Here is a 25799-nt window from a genome sequence, read left to right on the forward strand (position 1 = left end):
TGGCCGCCACACACTGACATTGGCCCTGGCAGTGCTGTAGCCAGACTGGGGTCGGCTGCCCCCAGGCTACTTCCACTCTCCCCCCTCACCGAGTACCTGAGTCGTCGTGGGGTCAGCGCAGGGGTCAACCACCATCGGCTCCTCAAGGTGAGTGTCCCTGGGCGGGTTCAGCGGGTCCTCGGGGTAGGTGGTGAAAGGTAGGCTCGGCTCCTCGTCCAGGTAGCTGGAGCGGGGCAGGCTCGGCCAGGCCTCCTCCGGGCAGCTGGAGCAGGGCGGTCCCAGCCAGGCCTCCTCGGGGTAGTGAGCGCGGGGCAGGCTCGCCTCCTCCTCCGGGCAGCTGGAGCGGGGCGGTCCCAGCCAGGCCTCCTCGGGGTAGTGAGTGCGGGGCAGGCTCACCTCCTCCTCCGGGCAGCTGGAGCGGGGCAGGCTCGGCCAGGCCTCCTCCGGGCAGCTGGAGCGGGGCGGTCCCGGCCAGGCCTCCTCAGGGTAGTGAGCACGGGGCAGGCTCGGCTCCTCCTCCGGGCAGCTGGAGTGGGGCAGGCTCGGCCAGGTCTCCTCTGGGTAGCGAGTGCGGGGCAGGCTCGGCCAGGCCTCCCCCGGGATAGCGAGTGAAGGGCAGGCTCAGCCAGGCCGTTGCTTTCTGCTGCCTTCCCAGCGGGAGCTCGGTCGCAGACGTCCGGTCCCTCTGATGGCTGGCGCCTTACTGAGCTCAGAGGACCTGCCTTTATACTTCCGGGTCGGCGCTTGACCCTTTGCGGGGCAGGCTCAGAGCTCCATAGCTCCGCCCAGTCCGGCCTTCTGCTGGGCTCTTCGTCCTCCGGGGCGCCTGGGAACCAGGCCGCCTCACTACATGGGGCAAGTCACTTTCATCAGCAAACCCCTTAATGAAGATAAAGGGGGAAAGAAATGAGTCTCAGATGAGAGGAGAAAGTTCCCCATTTAACTCCCTGCAACCGCCAGGATGGAGAATGACTAAGGCAACAAATTCCCTCCAAAAGAGGAGAACTTGCTGCAACTAAACATGAGAATGTCTCCAAACACGAGATGCTTTTTAACAGACATTTAATAATTACATGGAAAAAGAAAAATTTGACAGCTGATGTCTATGTTAAGTCCTTAAAGAGAAAAAGGTGGAAATCTGGAGAATTTTGGATCAATTTTCACAAAGTAGCGCAGACAGTGAAAAAAATGTGAAGAATTTTGTATTGATCATCAATAGTAGGTAAAGAGGTAACATGAGAGTGAATTTCATAGCGTTATTTGACAAATTGACAGAAAATGGGAAACATCTGCAAAACTTTTCTAAATATATTCAAAAATTTGAGAAAAGGTCAAAATCTGAGGATATTTTATGTGAATATTTTATTATTAGTGAACCCTGGAAAAAAACTCAGGGAATATGAAATTAGAAATAGGTAACCAGAGAGAAAGGAGGGCACATTTTTAGGATAGTCTCCTGAAGAAGAGATCTGTGTGTAGCTCAGAAATGTCTCTCTCACCACCTGAAGTGGGTCCAATAAAAGATATTACCTCACCCACCTCATCTTTCTAACTGCAAAGCAAGGCAGATTGGAGAGAAAAACTAGGGCTACTCTCAAACTCCCCTGGGGGGTAAATTAACTACCACCTGGAGCCCATGTAGTGAGCTTGAGCGTGTAGGTAGCTGGAGCATTCTCTTTATGCGGCAGTAATGCAAGGAACCCACGGGCCTGTCTCCTGTAGGACACTGGCAGCGGCACTTAGCAGAAGGCTCGAGGTCTATGAACTGTGGCACAGATCACTAGCCTAAGGGTCACCCCTAAGGTTTGGGGAACTGGAAATAGAGTGTCTAAGGGGGAATTTCGTCCATAAAGACACCAGCCGACCAGAGGAACAGGAGCCTACACCGGCCTTCGGACAGAACATCCTCAGATGTCTGACCACAGGGGTGCCCTGGCACCGACCTGACACACATGCCCCCAAGAGGAGATCACCAATACACTGACCGACAGGAGAAGGACACCCCAACACTAGTAGGGAGAGGAAATACAAACAGGGCAGCGGGGAGAAACCCCTACTGAACATGCATTACACCCAGCGACGGCAGCAGAACCGATCAGCAGCTACACAACTCACCAAAGGGATCTGCAGGGTGCTGCAGACAGAGCAATGAAAAGCTCCACTCAATGCACGGCTGCCAGAGAATGAGGGGTGGGAGGTATCTGGGGCAGGGGGCTAGAAGAGGGAGGAGGTGGGAGGGATTTGGGGGACTAGCAGAGAGGGAGGATGGGAGGGATTTGGAGGAGGGGAGCTAGAAGAGGAAGGGGTGGAGGGTATTTGGGGGGTGGAGCTAGAAGGCAGGATTTGGAGGGACAGGGCCTAAAAAGGAGGGGGTGGGAGGTATTTGGAGGCAGGAGCTAGAAGACTGGAGAGAAATTGTGGGGAGAGGAGCCAGAAGAGAAGGAGGATGGGAGGTATTCGGGGAGGGGGCTCGAAGGGAGGGAGGTATTTCGGGCTGGGAGGCTAGAAGAGGAAGGAAGTGCAAAGTATTGGAGCTGGGGGTATAAGTGGCGGGGTGGGAGGTATTTGGGGGCAAGGGTAGAAGGGTGGGAGGTATTTGGGGGTGGGAAGAAGGGGAGGTATTTGGGGCAGGGGTACAAGAGGAGGGAGGTTGGGAGGTATTTGAGGGTGGGAGGTATTTGGGGGTGGGGGCTAGACGAGGGTGGGAGATATTTGGAGGTGCAGGGGTGGAAGGAGTGGGAGGTATTTTGCGACGGGGTAGAAGGGAGGTTTAAGGCATTTGGGGAGGAGAGGGGTATTGGGGGTGGGGTGTAGAAAAGGGGTGGGACGCATTTGGGGAGGGGCAGGGGCTATTTGGGGGCGAGGTGTAGAGGGGAGGTATTTGGGGGCAGGTGATATTTGGTGTCAGGGGTTGAAGAGGGGATGGGAGGTATTTGGGGAGGGGTGGGGCTATTTGGGGCAGGGGCAGAGAGGGGATGGGCGGCACCAGGGAGGGGAGCTCAGGGGTGTTTGGGGGCGGGGCAGAGAGGGGATGGGCGGCACGGGAGGGAGCTCAGGGGTGTTTGGGGGCAGGGGCAGAGAGGGGATGGGCGGCACCGGGGGCGGGAGCTCGGGGTTGGGGCGGGGAGGAGGAATGGGCGGCATTGGGGAGGGGAGCTCAGGGGGTGTTGGGGGGGCAGAGAGGGGATGGGCGGCATTGGGGAGGGGAGCTCTGGGGTGTTTGGGGGCGGGGGCAGAGAGGGGATGGGCGGCACCGGGAGGGGAGCTCAGGGGTTGGGGGCAGGGGCAGAGAGGGGAGAGGCGGCAGTGGGGCACGGGGAGCTCAGGGTGGTTGGGGCGGGGTCAGAGAGGGGATGTGCGGCACTGGGGAGGGGAGCTCAGGGGTTGGGGCGGGGCAGAGAGGGGATGGGCGGCACTGGGGAGGGAGCTCAGGGGTTGGGGGCGGGGCAGAGAGGGGATGGGCGGCAGTGGGGAGGGGAGCTCAGGGGTTGGGGCGGGGCAGAGAGGGGATGGGCGGCAGTGGGGAGGGGAGCTCAGGGGTTGGGGCGGGGCAGAGAGGGGATGGGTGGCACTGGGGAGGGGAGCTCAGGGGTTGGGGCGGGGCAGAGAGGGGATGGGCGGCACTGGGGAGGGAGCTCAGGGGTTGGGGCGGGGCAGAGAGGGGATGGGCGGCACTGGGGAGGGGCGCTCAGGGGTTGGGGCAGGGCAGAGGGGATGGGCGGCAGTGGGGAGGGGAGCTGGGGGGTTGGGGCAGGGCAGAGAGGGGATGGGTGGCACTGGGGAGGGAGGCGCTCAGGGGTTGGGGCGGGGCAGAGAGGGGATGGGCGGCAGTGGGGAGGGGAGCTCAGGGGTTGGGGGCGGGGCAGAGAGGGGATGGGCGGCAGTGGGGAGGAGCTCAGGGGTTGGGGGCGGGGCAGGGAGGGGAGGGGCGGCAGTGGGGGAGGGGGAGCTCGTGGGGGTGTTTGGGCTGCTCAGGAGCCGCCTCGCGAACGCTTCAAGGCCACGTGACGCCCTCTCGGAAACTCCGCCTCTCTCGAGACAGCCAATAGGAAGAGGAGGCAGAGCCCTGACCAATGGGAGCGCAAGACGAAACCTGCCCCCCCCCCCGCCCGGGTTTGAGTGCGAGGTTGGGGCTGCAGTGACCAGACCCCCAGGAGGCGCTGTCGGCCGGGGGTTCACAAGGAGACCCGCGATGGCCTGACCCCCCCTCCCAACCCCTGTGTGAGCTCCCGCCCCGCCCCCCCGGCCCACTGCCTCTTGAGCAGCCCCCCCAGGTATCCCCAGTCCCCCCCCGGCTGTGTCCCCCCTGCAGCTTCCCAGCCCCCAGCTCCCCGTGGCACCCCACTTCCTCCCTGCAGCCTGCCCCATTCCCCACGTCCCAGCTTCACCCCCGACATCTCTCCAACCCACCTCCCCATCACAGCCTCTGCCCCCCAGTGCCCCGGCCCTGCTCCCCGGGGGGGGCTTGAGAGGCCCCCACCCCCCGGCCGCTCCACTCCCCACAATGGGCAGCTGCTGGCGCTGAGGACGCTGGGGCTGGGCCGGGCAGGTGCTGGGGAAAGAGAGAGGAGGGGGCAAGGCTGAGAGGCCCCTCCCTTGTCTGGGGGGGGGACAGGGGCTCCCACAATTTGGGCAGTGTCACCCTCCCACATACAGAGGAGACGTCCGCTCCCAGCAGGCCGTGCTCCATCTCCACCCCGCTGGGGGGAGCCCCCAATCCACCAGTGCCCCCCACCCCGCCACCAGCAGCCAAGCTGGGGAACCAGCCCCTTCTCCCCTGCGAGGGCTGCAGGACTCCCTCCCCTGCCTCCCCCCATGCACCCTGGGGTGGGGGGGGGAAGGGGGGATTTCTTCTCTCCATGGCCCAGATCCCACCCCCACCCCGGGCTGCCCAGACGGGATCCAGGGGCTGCAGCAGTTGGCTGCTTCCCCAGGGCTACCAAGGAGCTGCCAGGAGAAGGGACGAGATTTTCCACAGCTCTGCAGCCATTCACACTGGTACCTGTCTCACACAGGGGAAACAGAGGCACCAGGGAGGGTGCTATGGCCTGCACCAGCTCAGATTGGGAGTCTGTGGGAGAGCCAGGAACAGAACCCAGGAGTCCTGGCTCCATGGGCAGCTTCGGACTCCTGCATTTGGGGAGTGATGGTGGGCGGGCCCGGCCTGCAGCCCTGCCCCAAGGCCTGCTCGCGCCCCACCTCCTCCTGCCGAAGCCCCGCCCACACACCCCCTTCAGCCCCACCCACACTCCACCCTCAGGACCCTTTTGTTCCACTCCCCTGACCCCTGTTTGCACCCCAGCCCCTCCCCCCACAGCCCCATGGGAACTTGGGAAAGGGCGGAGTGAGGATGGGGCCTTGGGGGGAAGAGGACTCGCGGGAGCAGGGCCTCTGGGTGGAGCACGGGCCAGGTGCCTCCCCTGGGCCCTTACACCCACCGCCCCTGCCTGGCTCCCGGCCTCCCCGGCTCTAACCACTAGACCCAGCGGCACTGGGACAATTTGTATAGTGGGAGGTGCTGAGAGCCAGTGAACAAACCTGTAAACCCTGCACAGGATGGAAACCACTTCAAGCTGGGGGGGGCACCACGACTGGCCCCCACTCCATTCCCAGAGCTAGCGGTAGGACCCGGATACCCTGGTTCCCAACCCCCACTCTAACCACTAGTCAGCACTGTCCTGCCAGAGCTGGCGAGAAGAACCAGGAGTCCTGGCTCCCAGCCCGGCTGTGGGTGGAGCAGGAGACCTACTGGCCATGGGCTCAGCTAGGCATCGCTTACCATCAGGCTGGATGGTATCCCAGTGCTGACCTCCAGCCCCACAGCTCTGCTGGTGCCCCTCACTCCCAACCCGCAGCCCCCTGGTATCCCAGTGCTGACCTCCAGCCCCACAGCTCTGCTGCTGCCCCTCACTCCCGACCTGCAGCCCTCGGGCTTCCCCCAGCTCTGACAGTGCCCCTCACTCCCTCAGCCCTCTGGGTTCCCCCCAGCTCTGCTGGTGCCCCTCACTCCCAACCCACAGCCCCCTGGGCTTCCCCCACCTCCAGAGCCAGCTTTAGTAAGTGCAGAGCCCAGTTCGAACATTTTTGGCGGGTGCGGAGAACTGGGAATGCTCTTAATGTTTGCTCTGAATACTGTGTTGGTGCCTCAGTGTCCCCTATGCAGTTCTTAAGTATCTAGGAGTTGGAATTAGGGTGTGTGATTGCTGCAAAGGGTCAGTGCACCTAAATGCCTGGCACTTTGTCTCCCAGCAACTGATGGTCTGGACCCCTCCTCTGCAAAGCTGCCAACTGAAGGTGTTGGAGACAGAGGAAAGGAGCTGAGCAGAGAGGAGGGGCTGGAGGGGGTTTCAGTCTGGAGCTGGCTGGGGACGAGGAGTGAAGTGCAGACATGAGGGTCTGGCTCACTGCCCCCCAGAATGGACCTGGCCGAGGGGTCTGGTTCGCTGTACCTACAAACTCTGTTTTAGACCCTGTTCCTGTCGTCGAATAAACCTCTGTGTTACTGGCTGGCTGAGAGTCACGTCTGACTGCGCAGTGGGGGGGCAGGACCCTGTGGCTTCCCCAGGACCCCGCCTGGGCGGACTCGCTGTGGGAAGCGCATGGAGGGGCCGAGGATGCTGAATGCTCCAAGGAGAGACCCAGGAGGTGAAGCTGTGGGAGCTTCTTGCCCTGGAGACAGTCTTCTCTGAGGGAGAGGAGGCTCCCCAGAGTCCTGCCTGGCTTTGTGGGGAGCAGTTCCAGAGCATCGCCCGGGGACTCCGTGACACCCCTCACTCCCAACCTGCAGTCCCTGCTATCCCAGTCCTGACCTCAGACTCACAGCTCTGCTGGTGCCCCTCACTCCCAACCCGCAGCCCCCTGCGCTCCCCAGTCACTGCGCTGCCGGTGCCCCTCACTCCTGACCCACAGCCCCCTAGGCTTCCCCCAGCTCTGACGGTGCCCCTTGTGACAAAGTGGGTTTTTTTTGGTGTTTTCCTGTGGTTTGCATGCACAGGGGGTGGGACTCAATGTCCCTGGGTGTTACTTGTTTAACAAGGTGTGGGGAGAGGGAGTTCATTGTTACAGAGGACTGGAGAGGGACTCGGGACCCCGGCCGATGGAGACCCCAGCGACTGGTGACTTGGTGACCCAGCTCAGGAGTCACAGCCGGTTCTGGCCAGTGGGGGACAATGGGCTGTGGGGAGAGGACCCCGGTGCCCTGACCAGCCGGTTCCAGCCAGAGGGGGGCTGAGAGGAGAGGAGACCCAGGCCTGCCTGTGTAAGACCCTGTTTACCTGGAGAGAAGCCAATGGACAGAGAGGGCTTGGGGCCGGGGATATCGGAGGCCCAGCTGGGAAGCAGGGGGGCTCAGGGCTGGAGAGGGGGTGCAGGCAGAGCCCCCCTGGCTGCAGGAGGACTGGGATGTGCTGGGCTGAGGGAGGCCAGGCCTGAGGCCCTGAGAGTTTCCTGTGCTGGGTTCAGCTCTCAATAAACCCTCCTGTTTTATGCTGGAGGAGAGTCACTCCGGTCTAGAGAACAGGGGGCATCAACCCCTTCGGGGGTGAGGAGGGCTGGGATGGCCCAGAGCAAGGGGACTCCCTGGGGGGCCCACGGCAAGAGACAGACATGCTAAGGCTCAGAGAGGTGCGGCTCCAGGAGGTGGAGGGGCCTGACCCCAAGAGAAAGGACCCCCCAAGAAGGGCTGTCGCACTGAAAGGGGCACCCCCCACAGACCGCATGGGGCCAAGAGTGGGCATGATCTGTGAGTCCATAACAGTGGGTCCTGCGCTTCCAGGCATTTTCACTAGCCTCAGTAGCTCACTGTGACCCTCCACGTAGCCCTTCTCTCTCTAGGGCCAGGGTTACAGTCTACTGAGCCCTCCTCATCATAGGCTGCAAGGAGGCTGGTGAGAGAACTCCCACAGTCTCTGTTCAGCCTCCTGTCCTGACAGGGACCTGACTTCCCCTCCCAGGAGCTGTTCCTGTAGTGGTGGGTTGGGGGGAACCTGGGCCCGCCCTCTACTCTGGGTTCCAGCCCAAGGACCCTAATGGTAGCAGCTGTTGGCAGCCAACCTTTCACTGCCAGAGTTGCTACATTTCCCTGGGCCACTTCCCCACAGCTCTCCTGCTTCTCCCTTCTTCACTCTTACCTTAGGGCTCCTTTAATGATGGGTTTGAGGGTGTCTTCAGTAGCCAGCCCTTCAGCCTCACTTCCTCTCCTCTGACTCCACTGCCTGACTGGAGTGAGCCCTCTTTATAGTATCAGCAGGGCCTTAATTAGAGTCAGGTGGTCACATTAACTGAATGGCCTCACCTGACTCTTTACTGCTTAATTAGAGTCAGGTGTTCTCATTAGCCTGGAGCAGCCCCTGCTCTGGTCAGTCAGGGAACAGAAAACTGTTAATCCAGTGGCCAATAGATCTGCCTTCTGCTGTACCCAACTGGCCTGGGTCTATCACAGTATGTTCAGTCAAGTTAACACAAACCAGGCAGAGGAGAGGATTAATCCTAAGGTTGTGTCTATGGAGGGTGTTTCCAAAAGTTTGTCGTTGGAAAGTAGCTGTTTGGCTGTGAATGAAGTTGCTGAATGTCTATCTAATGTCTCAGAAGTGAATCTGGAATTAGATCAAGCAAAGGGAGAGGAGAACAAGGAGATTTTGGAGGTGCCTAGGCAGCCTTGTGAGCTGATGGCTTTGTCTAGTCAGCAGTGTGGGCAGACAGGAATAGTGGAAGATGAGTGTCCCTGTCCCTTACCTGTGTCCTGTGTGGAGAAATGTGACAGTGAAGGGAGGGAATGTGCCTGGGTCTGTCAGGGGTATTGACTTGCCTATGGAGGGCGCTACCTCTGTCTCCAAGCAGTTGTCTGTAAACAGCCCCATGTGCTGGGACAAGGGAAATGAGATCCCAAGCTGTGTGTCTGGGGAAGAAGAAGGTGTCTCCAGCTTTTCTTTGTCTGTGGAGCAGACAGAAGGTGCCTTTCAGCCTGTGATGGTTGAGAATAGCGCAAGTATCAGAGGGGGAGCAGTGTTAGTCTGGATCTGTAAAAGCAGCAAAGCGTCTTGTGGCATCTTATAAACGTCTGTTGGTCTATAAGGTGCCACAAGACTCTTTGCTGAGAATAGCGCAGTTGTCTCAGAGTTGGTTGTGGATACAACTAAAGCCCAGGAAGGGAATGGTCCTAAGTTTGTGTCTGCTGGGGAGAATGGCCCTGTGACTAGGTTGCATCCAGTTAGTGTCGTAGCAAAATCCCAGAGACCAGACAATTCTGGTGCTTGTAGTTTGCCAGTTGCTAATGTGTGGTTGGAAAAGGGTGTAGTAACTCTGTCTGATCAGGGTGATACCCTAGCCAGGGCACAAGGAGTGCATGAAGGTAATTTAATTGTGTTGACTACTGACAATTTGACAACTTGTAGCAAGAAGGAAAAGTTTCCTGAACTTGTGTGTGGCAAAGGGAAGGAGACTGCTCCTAACCTGTTATCTAGTGAATCTATGAGGTTTGCCTGAAAGGGAATTGTATGGAAATCCGCCTGGTGGGCCAAAGGTGATCATGGATGTGAGTAAAACCCAGAAAGAGTCTGTTGTGGCTCAGGGACGTGTTCCTTTAGAGCAAGCCCTGGGTGAAGAGGGTATGAGCAGAATTTCTGTGAGGGGTGAATTGCTGCTTAAAGAAGCTGCTAAGAAAAGAAATCCCCATGGTGACCTGTGCAAGCAGTTTGGTACAACTGAAGGGTGTGAAAGTGATTTAATCAAGGAAGTTTCAGTTCCTAACAGCCAGAAATTTTCTGTTGTGAATGGATCCACTGACTTTCCTTTTGAGAGATCCAGTGTGGGCAGCTTTGAAAAGATCTCAGATGGAGTAAGAGCTGATAAGAAAGTTGAGCAGCCCCATAACCAAGTGGCTGGGTGTGGCCAGCTGGTTGGGAAGACAATGGTGTGACAGGACTGTCTCCATGCTAGTTCTGGGAGGGAGCAGTCTGTGCTTCAGGGGCTGAGGAGAGATTTGGTTACTGGTGTTTCAAAGCAGAACAGTTTTATGGCCAAACACTTGAGGATGCAGGGGAGAGCAAGCCAGCTCTCACCCTCAGACTCTTTGCATTTGTGTGGTATCTCTGTAAAACAGAGTCCAGCCTTGGAATGGGTAGCAGCTGAAAATCTAAAAGCTAGTGTCCGTGTTGATGCGAATTACTTGGCTGGCAGGGGGAAGAAAGACTGGCTAATAGCTGTTAGCACAGAGAGCCCACCCCATCAGCCAGTGAATTCTGTTAAGCAAGAGAAATCAGGGGTTGATCCTGCAGGACAAGGAGGAAAGAGGAAACTGAATTTTGCAAAGGGAAGCTGCAGGTTAACCCTAAAATGCCCAAACCCCAATGGTATTGAGCCAAAGGTGTGGCGTGACAAACATGATGGTAGATGGACACTTGCAATGAATTTGTTGTTATTGCTAATGATGGTTTTTGTAACTAATGTGTTGCTATTACCAAGAACTGTAAGAATGTACAATGTGCCCAATCTTTTGGAAAATCCTTTGAACATGTTGAGAGTAATGCATGAAAACACACTTTATGTTAAAAGGCCTTGTTATACTGACGTTTCACAGTTGATGCCTATAAAGAGTATTGGAACTTTTCACAGGGGAAAAGACATTCCAGACCTGATGTGCTGTATGAAAGGGGAAACCGAGGCATACTACCATATTGCTTTCAAGGCTAAATGCCAAGATTCCTGTACTATAAACAACATTAATATCTACATTGGGTTGATATTAGTTGGGTTTCAAACATTGGCAAGAGTTTGTATGGATAAAGTAGCTGTTTTCTTTAGCTCTTGGCAAGATCACATGAAACATACAGGAACCATGCTGCAAAAGCTAACCAAGATATACCTTAAGTTTGTAAAGAAATTCAATCATGGTATTAAACATAAGTTGGGTAAACCATTTCTGTTACACAGTGACATGGCTTCTAACCCAGTACAAGCTGTAATGAGACAGAACTCAGGATGGGGAGGTTTCGGGATGCAGTCAGTGATGTTTGTGTCATCCCTTCCTGCATCAATTTTGCGTTGGGGGTGTGACGTTATGAGTGTAATATAATATCTCATTGAAAGGTGACAGGGCCAGAAAGAGTTAATTAACTCACCTCACCGACTGACCTGACCCAAGGGTGAACCTTGAGGGCTGGTTAGGAAGATCTGTAAATGAACAGAGCTTTGAAATGCAAGTCGGCATTGTTAGAGGTAGAAGAGGAGATGTTTGATCTTGTGATGTAAGCAAACAAGTCTTGTCTATTGCTGTAGTTGTGATGGAGCAGGGACTGTCTGGGTGGGGGATGGGAGAGCCGGGGAGGACTTTAGGTGAGGGACAGGTGCTCAGCCTCTAACCTGAGCCAGGGAGGGGGACGGGGTCAGCACCTTTGCCCGGGAAGCTGGACAAGGGAAGGGGCCGGCTGGAGGGAGTTCAGTTAGTTCAGGTTTGGTTTGGGGCTGGGTGGTTGGAATTCAGGGAATCCCAAGCTGGGAACTAAACTTCCTGAACCCCAGAAGGACTTTATTGAGGTCCTGGCTGTGCCCACAAGCTCTGCTGTAGCCTTCGTTCCTGTTGTCCAATAAACCTTCTGTTTTACTGGCTGGCTGAGAGTCATTGTGGGTCCCAGGAAGAGGGGTGCAGAGCCGGACTCCCCCACACTCCGTGACAATAGTTTTAATTCAAAGATCAAAAATGGAATATTAACATTTATGATGATACTTGAGTGAAATACTATTATTGTCTCTGTGTCTCTTTGAAGGTTGTGGTAACATGTATCTGAACTGTTTAATGGGTAAATTGCCCTGTGCTAATTGCCAGGATGTCTGGGGGAAGGAGTTAAGATGATTGTTTTCTCAGGCCGAAAGGCTGCTGGAAATGTATAAGAAGCCTGGGACATGATCCTGCTTCATCTCAGATCTGCTTTGGGTTTCAAGAGGAGGAAACCTTAAGCCACAAGGACTGAGATCCCCAGTCACTGACTGGAGCCACCCTGAATATGGACATTGGACTGTAACCTCTCGACCATTTCTAAAAAGAATTTTGGCAACTACAAGCTCACCTCTGCTATGCATCTGAACCTCGAGAATTTCCTTAAACACTCCAGCTTCCCAGCATCACCACCAGCCCCACTCATCCTGGTGATGAAGGGTTATAAAAACCAAACTGCAGCCCCCTGCCTGCCCCCCAGCTGCAGTGGTGCCCCTCACTCCTGACCCGCAGCCCCTGATATCCAAGTTCTGACCAGCAGACTCACAGCTTTGACGGTGCACCTCACTCCCGACCCGCAGCCCCTGCTATCCCAGTCCTGACCTCCAGACTCACAGGTCTGCTGGTGCCCCTCACTCCCGAGCCGCAGCCCCTGCTATCCCAGTGCTGCCCTCCAGCCTCACAGCTCTGCTGGTGCCCCTCACTCCTGACCCGCAGCCCCCGCTATCCCAGTACTGCCCTCCAGCCTCACAGCTCTGCTGGTGCCCCTCACTACTGACCCGCAGCCCCTACTATCGCAGTGACGCTCTCCAGCCTCACAGCTCTGCTGGTGCCCCTCACTCCCAACCCTCAGCACCTCCTATCCCAGTCCTGATTTCCAGATCCACACGTCTGCTGGTGCCCCTCACTCCCGACCCATAGCACCTGCTATCCCAGTCCTGACCTCCAGCCTCACAGCTCTGCTGGTGCCCCTCACTCCCAACCCGCAGCACCTGCTATCCCAGTCCTGAACTCCAGCTTCACAGCTCTGCTGCTGCCCCTCACTCCCGACCAGCAGCTCCTGCTATTCCAGTCCTGATCTCCAGACTCACAGCGCCCCTCACTCCCGAGCCGCAGCCCCTGCTACCCCAGTACTGCCCTCCAGCCTCACAGCTCTGACGGTGCCCCTCACTCCCGACCCGCAGCCCCTGCTATCCCAGTCCTGCCCTCCAGACCCACAGCTCTGCTGGTGCCCCTCACTCCCAACCCGCAGCCCCTGCTATCCCAGTCCTGCCCTCCAGCCTCACAGCTCTGCTGGTGCTCCTTGCTCCCCACCCACAGCCCCCTGCACTCTCTCCCGCTCTGCTGGTGCCGCTCACTCCCAACTTGCAGCCCCCTGGATTCCTCCAGCTTTAGTTGTGCCCCTCACTCCTGACCCCCAGCCCCCTTGGCTCCCTCCAGCTCTGAGGGTGTCCTGCACTCCTGACTCGCAGCCCCTGCTATCCCAGTCTGCTCTCCAGCCCCACAGCTCTGCTGGTGCCCCTCACTCCTGACTCGCAGCCCCTGCTATCCTAGTCCTGACCTCCAGACTCACAGCTCTGCTGGGGCCCCTCATTCCCGTCCCGCAGCACCTGCTATCCCAGTCCTGATCTCCAGACTCACAGCTCTGCTGGTGCCCCTCACTCCTGACCCGCAGCCCCCTGGGCTCTCTTTCAGATCTGATGGTGCCCCTTGTGACGAAGTGTCGGTGTTCCTTGCGTTTTCTGTGTTTTCCAGTGGTTTGCATGCACAGGGGATGGGACTCAGTGTCCCTGGGTGTTACTGGTTTAACGAGGTGAGGGGAGAGGGAGTTTGTTGTTACAGAGAACCAGAGAGGGACGAGAGACCCCAGCAGAGGGCCTGGAAGACGTAGACCCCAGTGACTGGTGACCTGGTGACCCAGAGACCCAGCTCAGGAGTCACAGCTGGTTTTGGGCAGTGGGAGGACAATGGGCTGCGGGAAGAGGACCCCGGTGACCTGACCAGCCAGTTCCAGCCAGAGGGGCCAGAGGAGGGCTGAGAGGAGAGGAGACCCAGGCCTTCCTGTTTACGACCCTGTTTACCTGGAGAGAAGACAATGGACAGAGGCGGGGCTTGAGGCCAGGGATATCGGAGGCCCAGCAGGGAAGCAGGGGGGCTTGGGGCTGGTGAGGGGAAGCAGGCAGAGCCCACCTGGATGCAGGGGGACTGGGATGTGCTGTTATTGTGAGAGGCCAGGCCTGAGGCCCTGAGAGTTTCCTGTGCTGTGTTCAACTCTCAATAAACCCTCCTGTTTTATGCTGGCTGAGAGTCACTCCGGGCTAGAGAGCAGGGGGCATCAACCCCTTTGCGGGTGAGGAGGCCCAGGGGGTCCACAGCGTGTGGACTCCCTGAGGGGGCCCACGGCGAGAGACAGACGTGCTAAGGCTCAGAGAGGTGCGGCTCCATGAGGTGGAGGGGCCTGACCCCGAGAGAGACTGGACCCCCGAGAAGGGCTGTCGCACTGAAAGGGGCACCCCCCACGGACCGCACAGGGCCATGAGTGGGCACGATCTGTGAGTCCGTGACAGAAAGGCACCAGCAGAGCTGTGAGTCTGGAGGTCAGGAGTTGGATTGCAGGGTCTGCGGGTCGGGAGTGAGGGGCACCGTCAGAGCTGGAGGGAGCCCAGGGGGCTGTGGGTCGGGAGTGAGGGGCACCGGCAGCGCAGTGACTGGGGAGCTCAGCAGGGAGCCCAGGGGGCTGCGAGTCAGGAGTGAGGGGCACCGTCAGAGCTGGAGGGAACCCAGGGGGCTGCGGGTCGGGAGTGAGGGGCACCGTCAGAGCTGGAGGGAACCCAGGGGGCTGCGGGTCGGGAGTGAGGGGCACCAGCAGAGCTGTGAGTCTGGAGGTCAGGACTGGGATAGCAGCGGTTGTGGGTTGGGAGTGAGGGGCACCTGCAGCGCAGTGATTGGGGAGCTCAGCGGGGAGTCCAGGGGGCTGTGGGTCGGGAGTGAGGGGCACCATCAGAGCTGGAGGGAGCACAGGGGGCTGCGGGTCGGGAGTGAGGGGCACTGGTAGAGCTGGGGGAAAGCCAGGGGGCTGCAGGTCGGGAGTGAGGGGCACCATCAGAGCCGTGAGTCTGGAGGTCAGGGCTGGGATAGCAGGGGCTGCGGGTCAGGAGTGAGGGGCACCAGCAGCGCAGTGACTGGGAAGTTCAGCAGGGAGCCCAGGGGGCTGCGGGTCGGGACTGAGGGTGTGATGCAGTAGTATCTGTTTGTGTGGGGGATGGGAGAGCAGGGGGTGACTTTAGGTGATGGTCTGTACCTGAGCCTGTAACCTGAGTCAGGCAGGGGGAGTAAACAGCTCTGCTCGGGAAGCTGCACAAAGTGAATAGAGCCTGCTGGGGAGGGTTTGGGTCAGTTTCGGTTTTGGGGCTGGGTGGTGGAATTCAGGGAATCCCAAGCTGGGATCTATGCTCCCTGAATCTCCATAAGGACCAGAGTGAGGGGTCCTGGCTGTGCCCACAAGCTCTGCTGTAGCCTGCGTTCCTGTTGTCCAATAAACCTTCTGTTTTACTGACTGGCTGAGAGTCACTGTGAGTCCCAGGAAGAGGGGTGCAGGGCCCTGACTCCCCCACACTCCGTGACAACTGGTGGCAGTGGTGGGACCTACTGCACCCCGTGGATGGCACTTCCTGCAGTAAGTGACTGGGGAGCAGTAAAACGAAGGGACGATTGCAGGGGCGATTAACCCCTGGGATGTGTGACCAGTGAGAAGGACTCTGCAGTAACAGGGTCCCCCGGGGGTTTGCAGGAGCAGTCCCAGGGGCGGAGGAGTCTGTGGGTTGACCCTGGCAGAGAGATGGTGACCTCAAGAAGGGCTGGCACACTAGGGGTCTCCCTGGAAACTGTGGGGAGCGGTGAGCACCCAGGCCTTCGAGTGGCCAGCAGGGGATCATCCCGGTGCCATTTCTTCCTGGCCTGCACCTTCCTGCCCCATTCCTCTCCCTCCCCCACCTCTTTCTGTCTCTGCTCCTCCCCCTCCCTGCCCAGCACCTCCTGCACCCCACTGAACAGCTGATCACTGGCAGGAAGGAGGTGCTGAAGGGGAAGAGGAGGAGCTTGTCGGCAAGGCCTGTAGTGGGGTGTGGGGGGGAGCTGGCTGCCAGTGGGCGCTGAGCACCTATTTTTTCTCTGCTGTTTCTGCAGCCCCTTAGCTCCCATGGAGTCGCTGACTCGGCTCCTTTCACATGCTAGAGAGAGGAGCAGAACCAGGGCTATGGCTGATCTATGGGGCACCAGGTGAGTGGCAGACGGTTCAGGTGCTGAGAGTTTGCCAGACCCCTCAGGGACACAGGGTGAGGGGGTGTCCCAGGGATCTCTATGAAAGGAGCAGAACAGGATTTACTTGGGGTGGGGAGAGAATTGAGTATCTCAGGGGGTTGTACAGAGGTATTGCCCGGGTGAGGGAACTGGCTAAACACAGGCCTTGCTGTGAGCAGGATTTGAACCTGCGTAGGGGAACCCTATTGGATTCAACTCCAACGCCTTAATCACTCAGCCATCACAGCTGTGAGCACAAAATTGCCCCAATGCCAGAGAAACTGGTAAATAATCACAATACCCAGGCGTGAAGTCATCTGAACTACAGAATTCCCACCGCAAACCTGGCTCCCAAAGCACAGGGGGGATTGGGGGTTTGTTCTCTTTGCTTAGCCATGTGCAGTCGCACAGAGAGCGCGTTTAAAAGTCTCCCCTCCCACAGAGCAGGAAGGGGAAATGATTCTCAACTTGAAGCCTGATGTAGGGTCACCAGACGTCCCGATTTTATCAGGACTGTCCCAATATTTGCTTGTTTGTCCCACGTCCCGACTGATGTTTGTTTGTCCAGTGTCCCGACCAAACAATTTTTCCCTCTGCTCCGGCACACAGGCAGAGCCCAGAGGGACACTCGCCCCACCCCGACTCCACCCCCTACTTCCCCCATTGGATCCCTCCCCAAATCCTCGCCCTGGCCCTGCCTCTTCCCCAAGCAGGCGGCATCCTCCTCCCTCCCAGGTTTGCACATGGGCCATGGCCACAGCTGGGAGCACAGCACAGAGGCTGCTCCAGCCCTGGAGCCTGCGGGGCAGCGCAGTGGGGCTGAGGGCAGTGCGGAGCGGGCAGGACCCAGGTGGGTGAGGGGCGGAGACACACGTGGGGCAGACACGCTCCTGCCAGGAGATCCTGGGCCTGGCTGCCTGGTTTGCCCCTTGCCCGGGAGCTGCAGGAGGGACCTGGAGCGCGGCTCAGCTGCAGAGCTCGGAGCCCAGGCTGGGCCCAGGAGCGAGGGGATCGGGGTGCTGGGGGTGTATCGGGGGTTGGAGCCGAGAGTTGGGTGGAGATGGGGCTGTGCCACTGCCGCCTGGTCGGGGGGGGGAGCCTCTGGATTTTTTTTTGCTCCGCCCCCCGCGTCCCCATATTTCATCTTTGATATCTGGTCACCCCAGCCTGATGTGAATGAGGATGTCTGAACCAAGGGGCCAGGGACTGGCCTTTGCTAGAGAAACCACTGTCAAATTTTAGCCAGTTAGGACAAGTCAGCAAATAAGAACAACCTCAGGTCTCAGTAACTGCTGCAGGTAGCAAAGTCCTACAGGGAGCAGTTTCTGGCACTACACCTGTGCAGCTCTGCTCCCCGGCTCTTCTCGGGCTCCTGCTCTCTCCTTAGCTCTGCCCCACTCTGGCCCAGGCAGCTCCAGCTCCCACGGAGGATGGGACCCCCTGGCCTGATGACTCCCCCATTACACTGCCTGGTCTGTCAGTGCGGCTAACTTGGAGCTTTGGCCTCTCCCCATTGCCCCTGGGGACTGTCAGTCTCAGGGGCCTGATTTCCCATTGGCCCTTCCCCCTTCTATTGGTGCTGGGAACTAGCCAACCAAACCCCCCCCACACACACACACACTAAGTTTTAGTAAAGGGCCAAGAGCCCCCTTACACAAGCCAGCCCCATGAGGGTCACCGATGTGCAGAGAAGGCAGCACAAGCTGGTCCCATGGTGTAACAGGCAGCACTCAGGACTCTGAATCCTGCAATCTGAGTTCAAATCTCAGTGGGACCTTCTGTTGGCTTGTGGTAAAGCCCTGGAGCTCCCAGTGCTCAACTTCCCTGTCTCCAGCTGTGCAAGAGCAAATCTTTCCCCTCCTGCTGGGTGACTCACACCTCCTAGAGCCAGGTCTCTGGGTGGGGTGGCCACAGTGGCTTGAGGCTCTAGAACTTGCTACCCTGATGGGTGGGATTCTTGCTGCTTCACCTGATGTCCAAACGTTTGGCCCTTGTGCTTCCTACCACACTTTTCCTCTGGCCCACATGGCGCTTGAAGAAAGGAGGGTCAGGGCGGGGATTGATAGTCAGGGCTTGGCAGGAGGGAGGAAGATTCCCAGGCTGGAGCTTCACACACCTTCCCTCCTCCTCTGGGCACCTAGAGCAGAGGCGGCCCAGCTCTGTCTGCTGGACACCTCAGCAGAGTAGGTGAGTTCATGTAAATACAGTCTGGTCCCAAAGCCTCCCCCAACCCTGGCTCATCACTAGCTGTCAGGGGAGAGTCATTCACACCTTGCTTCCAAATCATCATTTGAAATTCTGAGGTTGACCAACATTGCCGAAGCCAATGACATTGTCAGCAAACACAACAGCTGCGTGAGGAAACCCGGCTTTGTCCAGACTTTTCAAACATATTTTACTTTCTCAGGTACAAGTATTTTTCATACGTTGGATCTGCTTTTAAAGTGTGTGTTAACGTTGCAATTTCCATTCAGATTTGCAACCAGTGACAACATTGGCAGCGCTGCATGTAACTACCTGACCACTGGGGGGTGTTGGGGACATTCGGGGGAGGGGGTGCACAGCCCCCTGGCTGGGGGGGCGTATAGGGAATGCTGGGTTTCACTGAATTGAGTCTCCTACTGCAGCACCTCAGTAGGTTACATCAGAGAGGAGCTGCAGTGTCTAGGCAGTGGGATGCCTGTGCCTTTAAGAGCCCAGCCCTGGGAAGCCCATGCTGAGAGGTGCTGCCTGTGGGAGGGGAAATAGAAAAGCCCCTCTGCTCCCCCCACCCTGTTTTTGCAAACACTGGAGTCTCAGCCCCCCGGGGTAACTGTTACCCCTCTGCCCTGCCTGTGCCGGGGTTTAACCCTCTGGCAGCGCCTCCCCCTGGGCTGAACTCCGGCTCCTTCCCCCCTCCCTGACTTTGCCCTTCAGCCCCTCTCCTAACTCTGTCTCCAGCTGCTTGACCCCCCGACCAGTCAATTTCCACCCCCTGCTCAGACCCCGGCCACCCCCCTCCTCTGATTTGCCCCCCTTTGCCCCTCTTTAATCCCTGTAAAAAGTAGGGGGGGCTGGGTCCCATTCTCTGGGCGGGGGTTGGGCCCCTGGCTCCTGCCTGCCCAATGCTCAAAGCGCCCCACAATCTTGCGGATGTTTGCCGAGTGCTGCAGGGTCACCTGCAGGGAGAGAGAGACGCGGTTAGGGGGTGATGCAGCCAAGGGTGCCTCACCCAACACTGAGATGCAGCCACCTCTGGGGTGAGTTACACAAGTCAGCAAATGAATTTGGAACAGGAAATGCACTGAAAGGACCGAGGCAGCTGTAGGAGGTGGAGAAAACCAGAAAAAGCAGGAGCCCTGGATCCCAGCCCTGCCCCTCCCCCACTCTACCCCCTAACCCCCACTCCCCTCCCACATTTGAGGGGAGAACCCAGGAGTCCTGGTCCCCAGCCTTGCCCACCCCCATATTCCATCCAACAGCTGCCCCCCCAATTCCAGGGCACTGCCATGGGGCACACCAGGGCCTGCCTGTTTGCACAGGACGGGCGACACCAGTGCCCCAGGGTGGGGAGAGATGATGCTAAGGGAGAAGCAGGTAGCAGACACCCCTACGACAGAGTAAGAAGTGCTAGGGGGCGCCGTGCTGCAAGGAGTGAGGGGGGTTGGCAGGGAATGGGAGGATCTCCCCTCACAGCGGGTGCATCTGTCTCCCCCACAATTCCTCCCCAGCCCTACCCTGGCCCAGGCTAATCCTGGCCCAGCTACCAGGGTTACATTTGGCCTGGATTCCCCAGCTGCTGGGGGAGGGGCGTGGGAGCATGAGCCTCTACTCCCCCTTCCCCTGACACAACTGCATGGGAACTGACCAAAGGAGCCTGCAGCACTGCTGCCTAGAGGAAACTGAGGCACCAGCCAGTGACAGACACATCATGGCTCTCCTCAGCCTCATCCTCTTTTCCAGATACAACCCGGGGTATGTGAGGAGGGTAAACTCAGGGCAGTTGCATAGTTAACCTGTGGAACTCCTTGCCACAGGATGTTGTGAAGGCCAAGACTATAACAGGGTTCAAAAAAAAAAAAAAGAACTAGATAAATGAACAGAGGAGAGGTCCATCAGTGGCTATTAGCCAGGGTGGGCAGGGATGGTGCCTGTAGCCTCTGTTTGCCAGAAGCTGGGAATGGGCGGCAGGGGGTGGATCACTGGATGATTCCCTGCTCTGTTCATTCCCTCTGGGGCCCCTGGCAGAAGATAGGAGGATACTGGGCTAGATGGACTTTGCATCTGAACCAGTCTGGCCGTTCTTATGGCTACGTCTACACTACGGGATTATTCCGAATTTGCATAAACCGGTTTTGTAAAACAGAATTTATAAAATTGGGTGGAGCGCGGCCATACTAAGCACATTAAATCAGTGGTGTGCGTCCATGGTCCGTGGCTAGCGTCGATTTCTGGACCCTTCCATAAATTGGAACTGAGGATGATCATGGCTACCAGTCCTTTTGTACCATTTGCTGCTAGTGCCCCTGGCCGATCAGCCAGGAGCGCAAAAGCCAAAATTGGTTACTAGCTATATTGCACCTTCCATCTTTTTGTACCATTTGCTGCTGTCATAAGTGCCCCTGGCCGATCAGCCAGGGGCGCAAAAGCAAAAATTGGGAATGACTCCCTGAGTCAATCCCTCCTTTTTGGTATCTAAAAATAGAATCAGTGCTGCCTAATATAGGCAAGTGTACTAGAGAACCACCGTATCATAGAACCAGAGAGCACAGCTGCTCTGTGTCAGAGCCTGCAGAAATTATGATCTGTATGCTATTCACAGGGGGTGCTCCTGTAACAACCCCACCTGTTGATTCCGTTCTTCCCCCAGCCTTTGTTGGCTACCGTAGCATTGTCCCCCCACTTGTGTGATGAATTAATAACGAATGCAGGAATAAGACACACTGACTTGTTAGTGAGAAATGAGTGGAAGGCAGCCTCCAGCTGCTATGATAGTCCAGACAGGACATTAAGCAGTGTGTAGGAGAGAAGCCCAGCATCCCACTGCTAGTCCAGGGGCAACTGAATCTTTTCTTTACACATGAAGGGTGGGGGCTGATGGAGCTCAGCCCCCTGTTGCTATGATGAGGATGGTTACCAGCCATATTGCACCATCCATCCACCAGAAAAAATTAGGGCCAATAGGCTGATGACAAGAATGGTTACCAGTCCTTTTGTACCATCAGCTGAGGCTGATGATGAGGATGGATTTCCATCTTATTGTACCATCAGCTGAGGCTGATGATGAGGATAGATTTCCATTGTATTGTACCATCAGCTGCCCACGGCAGGGGGGCGGGGGAGGATGTTGGTGTTGACGGCTGCAGCATCGTGTCTATCTGCAGCATTCAGTAAAGATAGGGTGACATGTAAAAGAGTCAGAGGATTGTTTTACCTTTTGCTTCTGGGGGTGGGTGGGGGGTGGGTGAGTAGATTGCCAAGCTATGCCCTGACCCGCGGACACTGTGTTTGACCCTAGAAGCATTTGGAGCTCAGCCAAGAATGCAAATACTTTTCGGAGGCTGCAGGAACTGTGGGATAGCTTCAGTCCTCCAGTCCATGAGCATCCATTTGATTCTTTGGCTTTCCGTTACGCTTGTCACGCTGCAGTGCGCTGAGTCCCTGCTATGGCGTCTGTCTGGAGATTTTTAAAAAAGGATTCTGAATTTCATCTTCTGTAATGGAGCGCTGATAGAACGGATTTGCCTGCCCTTACAGCGATCACATCCGCATGGTCCATGCGGGAGCTCTTTTTTTATTTTGATTTCGGACTGCATCGCCACCCGTGCTGATCGGAGCTCCACGCTGGGCAAACAGGAAATATTCAAAAGTTCGCGGGGCTTTTCCTGTTTACCTGACCACTGCATCCGAGTTCAGATTGCGTTCCAGAGCGGTCACTGGTGCACTGTGGGATAGCTCCCGGAGGCCAATACCGTCGATCAGCGTCCACACTAACCCTAATCCGATATGTTAATACCGATACTAGCGTTACTCCTCTCGTTAGGGAGGAGTACAGAAACCGGTTTAAAGAGCCATTAAAATCGATATAAGGTGCCTCCTAGTGTGGACGGTTTTGGCGTTAAATCGGTTTTACGCTCCTAAAACTGATTTAAACGCCTAGTGTAGACCAGGCCTATGTCTCCCTTGGCGCAGCAGTGACACCCAGTGGGCAGTCAGAGTAATGCACAGAAGGTGTCTCCGTTGGCACAGCAGTGACACCTCGTGGTCATTCAGAGTAATGCACAGAAGGTGTTTCCCTTGATACAGCAGTGACACCCAGTGGCCAGGTGGCGTAATGCACAGCGTGTGTCTGCCGTCTAGGAGCAGTGACACCCAGGGACCGGTCACAGTAAAGCACCGATTGTGTTTCCCATGGAGCAGCAGTGACACCCAGTGACCAGCAGGTGGCATCAGACTCTTCTCGTTTGGTGGGGGACTGAGATGGGCTAGACAAAAAAAAATTGGGGGGCAGGCTCCATCCTTTATGGGAGCAATACAACCTTTATTAAAAATAAAATAGTAAACAGGGTTTACTTTAATAATCTAAATCTGTCCAAATTTTAATACTATGAGCTCAGATCAAGTGTGAGTAGTCTCTTGGTCTATCCAAGGACATGATCAAGTGTCTTGATGTTTTTGGTCTTTTGGCCTCGAGATGAAAACCTTGTCTGAATCTTTGGAACCTTGAGATAAAAATATTATTTAAATCCAAAGTTCTTAAAGATCCCATCAACAACAAAAAACTAAATGAAAAATTGAAACAAAAAACAATGCTTAATTTAAAACCCAAACATTAAGAAAAACTTTGTTTTTAAAAATAAAAACTAACAAATGCCATAAATTAATTATTTCAACATTTTATCAAAAAGGTGTGCTACAGCAGGATGAGAAAATAACATAAAATAAATAAGCCTGACCACTAAAACCTCCCATAAAGGAATCATATCCTTGAATACTGGCCAAATCTGTATAAAATATGCAGAACTATGTCAAAACTGGTGTTGCAGGTCAGCCATTCGAATCCAGAAAATGTCAATTAAAAGCTCCATTCCAATTAAAAAAAACAAAACAACCCAATAAACCAAAACAGTCACAGCCTGAAACAAACCTACACAGAAGCAAAATTAAACCTGTGCCAACATCGGAACAAACTATGTAAATTTCTAATTCTAACTTCTTGTTTCTCCCAGGAGGAAAGTGTTTTGCATCTCAGTAACCAGGCTGTCACTGCAGCTTTCCTTTCACTAAATAAGAAGTGGCAGTATCATAGCCAATGAGGTTAATCCGAGGCGTGATTATTGCTAGTTGAAAACTTTTCCCAATGCCCTCAGTTTTCTCTATGAGAAATTGAAATTGTATCTTTGCACTAATATCCCAAATGTGCAAGTCCATCCCCTCAGAGCAGCCCCACACCCTGAGCCCAGGGGAAAATCCCAACTGGTTTGTGCATTTGTAACCCTGGGGCCTGAAGCTGATGAGAGAAAGGGAAGTGAGCGATCTTGGAGCTTTCCGATACCACCTGCTGGGAGCAGAGGGAATTGACTGAGCAACGTCCTGGCTAATTTTCACCTTGTTCTCTGCCAGCAGGCTCAAGGGCGACTTGACCATGGCAGCACCCTATGTACATTTTGGGGCCATTGGGGTGAAAAGTGAGTACTTTTGGGGTTGGGACCCACATGAGAAGGGACATGCACAAACTGGAGAGAGTCCAGCACAGGGCAATCAAAATGATTAGGGGGTTGGGGCACATGACTTATGAGGACCTACAGGCCATATCCTGTATGTTAAGCTAAGGCAAAGTGAGCATCTCTATAGTGTGACCTTTTACTCAGAAAGGAAAATTGACCTTTATCTTGTTACTCAATTAGAGAAGTACCCATGCCTGTCTAAGACCTTTACCTAGACCAATCGACAATGGAGAATGGCATAAGGGTTTTTTCAGTGTTGTACCCACAGAATTAACAGGTACACCACAAGGGAACTTATGTGCATATGTACATGTCATCAACACGCACAAACATACTAGCCTATGAAGTAAGCGTACCCTAATGTTTTGTGGGTAAGGAATGAAATTTGGGCATAGGAGGAAGGATTTCCGGCGCTTGTGCCCTATAAAAGAGGTAACCCACCTCGCTAGAGCACATCGCTCTGTCATTCTGACTTACTTCCTCCACTCTCTATCTACTATCAGTAGGCTGTACTTGTTCTTAAACTTTAAGTTTCAGAGTAACTCGGCTAAGCTCGGTTTCCCTAAGTTTTTATTCTTTGTTTATTAGGATTTGATTTTAAGTTTAACTTAGTCAAGTAAACCCAAAGTAACATTAGCTTTTTCGAAGCACTGCATCTTTCACTCAAGAATTGAGAAACCTGAACTGCAAGGCTGGTCCTGTGTCTCTTACCACCAGGTTATCAAGCAAGGGTGTGAGTATATTAACCAAAACTTTGTTGCATATAATGCCATATGTATCTTTTGAATAGCAGTAATGCAACTGTAACTTTATAACTCAATTAAATTAAATAAAATGTAAGCTAATAAATTAAATTTTCATCATATTTTCCAAATTAATATTATTAGTATACCCTAAATCAGGCTACATGGGACAGAGAGTTGGAGTGCAGGGGGATGAGAGCACTGGCTAGGGGGTGCAGGCTTTGGGGTGGGGTTGGAATGAGAGGTTCAGGGTGCAGTAGAGGGCTCAATGTTAGGGCAGAGAATTGGGCTGTGAGGGCTCTGGAACAAGGCCAGGAAAAAGAGAATTGAGGCATGCAGGGCCGTCCTTAGGATTTATGGTGCCCTAGACGAGATTATGAAACTGGTGCCCCTGTGCCTGATCTGCTCTTAGCAACACAAATATAAGCATACAGTATTGGAAAACTTGCCACATTCACGTTATTAAAACCAGTTTAACTTAATGAAGCAAACTGTAATGCTGATGCACTAGCACTAAAGAAGTAGCACTATAGAAAAAATTCTGATTTGACAGAATGATGCAAATAATATATATTTTTTAATTTTATCAAAATTTTATTGGAAATTGATATGAAGAGGTATTGAAACAAAGATTTGTTTTTAATTAAAAGCAATCTTTCTGGCTTTTTTGGCTGCAAAATCAGTTTAATAAGCTGGGTCTCCAAACAGTGGGAAAATATAACCCTAGTTTTACTGCTAGGTAAAGCACAAAGTGACCAGAATGAAGTCAGCACAGAATCATCTCATCTAGATTAAGGTCACACAGAAATGTTACAGAAGTCCTATTGTGCCTTATTTTTGTTTGGAAAGACATTAGCAATAGCAGCACATTCATATGATAAAATACATGATAAATCACTGCCTCTAAAGTTCCATCAAAAACTGACATTTTCACAGCTCTAGCATGAGCTGCTGTACAGATTCTTCACAAGGAAGTGTCCGTGGCCTTTTTAACTCACATTAACTATGTATTTACTTTATGAAAGTTGGAGAAAACATTGTGAAAACGTAAAACCTTGGCTGCCCAACTTCTGGGCTGGCAAAAGCTATACTGACTCACAGGAAAAAAAAAGCAGGAGAATCTTAGTACAACATATGGTCAGTCTATACCAGGGGTCGGCAACCTTTCAGAAGTGGTGTGCCAAGTTCACTGTAATTTAAGGTTTCTCATGCCAGTAATACATTTTAACGTTTGCAGAAGGTCTCTCTCTCTATGTGTATATTATATAAATAAACTATTGTTATTATCTGAGGTCCTACTCAGGCCACTGCCAGCTGAGTAAATGGAACCCCAGACCGGGT

General features: G+C 54.9%; 1 protein-coding gene, 1 non-coding gene and 1 pseudogene across 2 annotated transcripts in view; 2 read left to right on the forward strand and 1 right to left on the reverse strand.

The window, feature by feature from the left end:
- Positions 1-25799, forward strand: part of LOC120375648 — a 310655-nt pseudogene that overhangs the window by 188276 nt on the left and 96580 nt on the right.
- LOC120375894 (zinc finger protein 883-like) overlaps positions 1-25799 on the reverse strand; it is a gene marked incomplete at its 5' end in the record, with an annotated part of 252699 nt that overhangs the window by 154569 nt on the left and 72331 nt on the right. The window lies entirely within an intron of this gene.
- LOC120375942 lies at positions 23272-23411 on the forward strand. The gene has a single exon (XR_005586876.1). It is a non-coding gene; the product is annotated as a U4 spliceosomal RNA (small nuclear RNA).

The sequence above is a fragment of the Mauremys reevesii genome, linkage group 12 (genome assembly GCF_016161935.1).
Source record: "Mauremys reevesii isolate NIE-2019 linkage group 12, ASM1616193v1, whole genome shotgun sequence".
NCBI lineage: Eukaryota > Metazoa > Chordata > Testudines > Geoemydidae > Mauremys > Mauremys reevesii.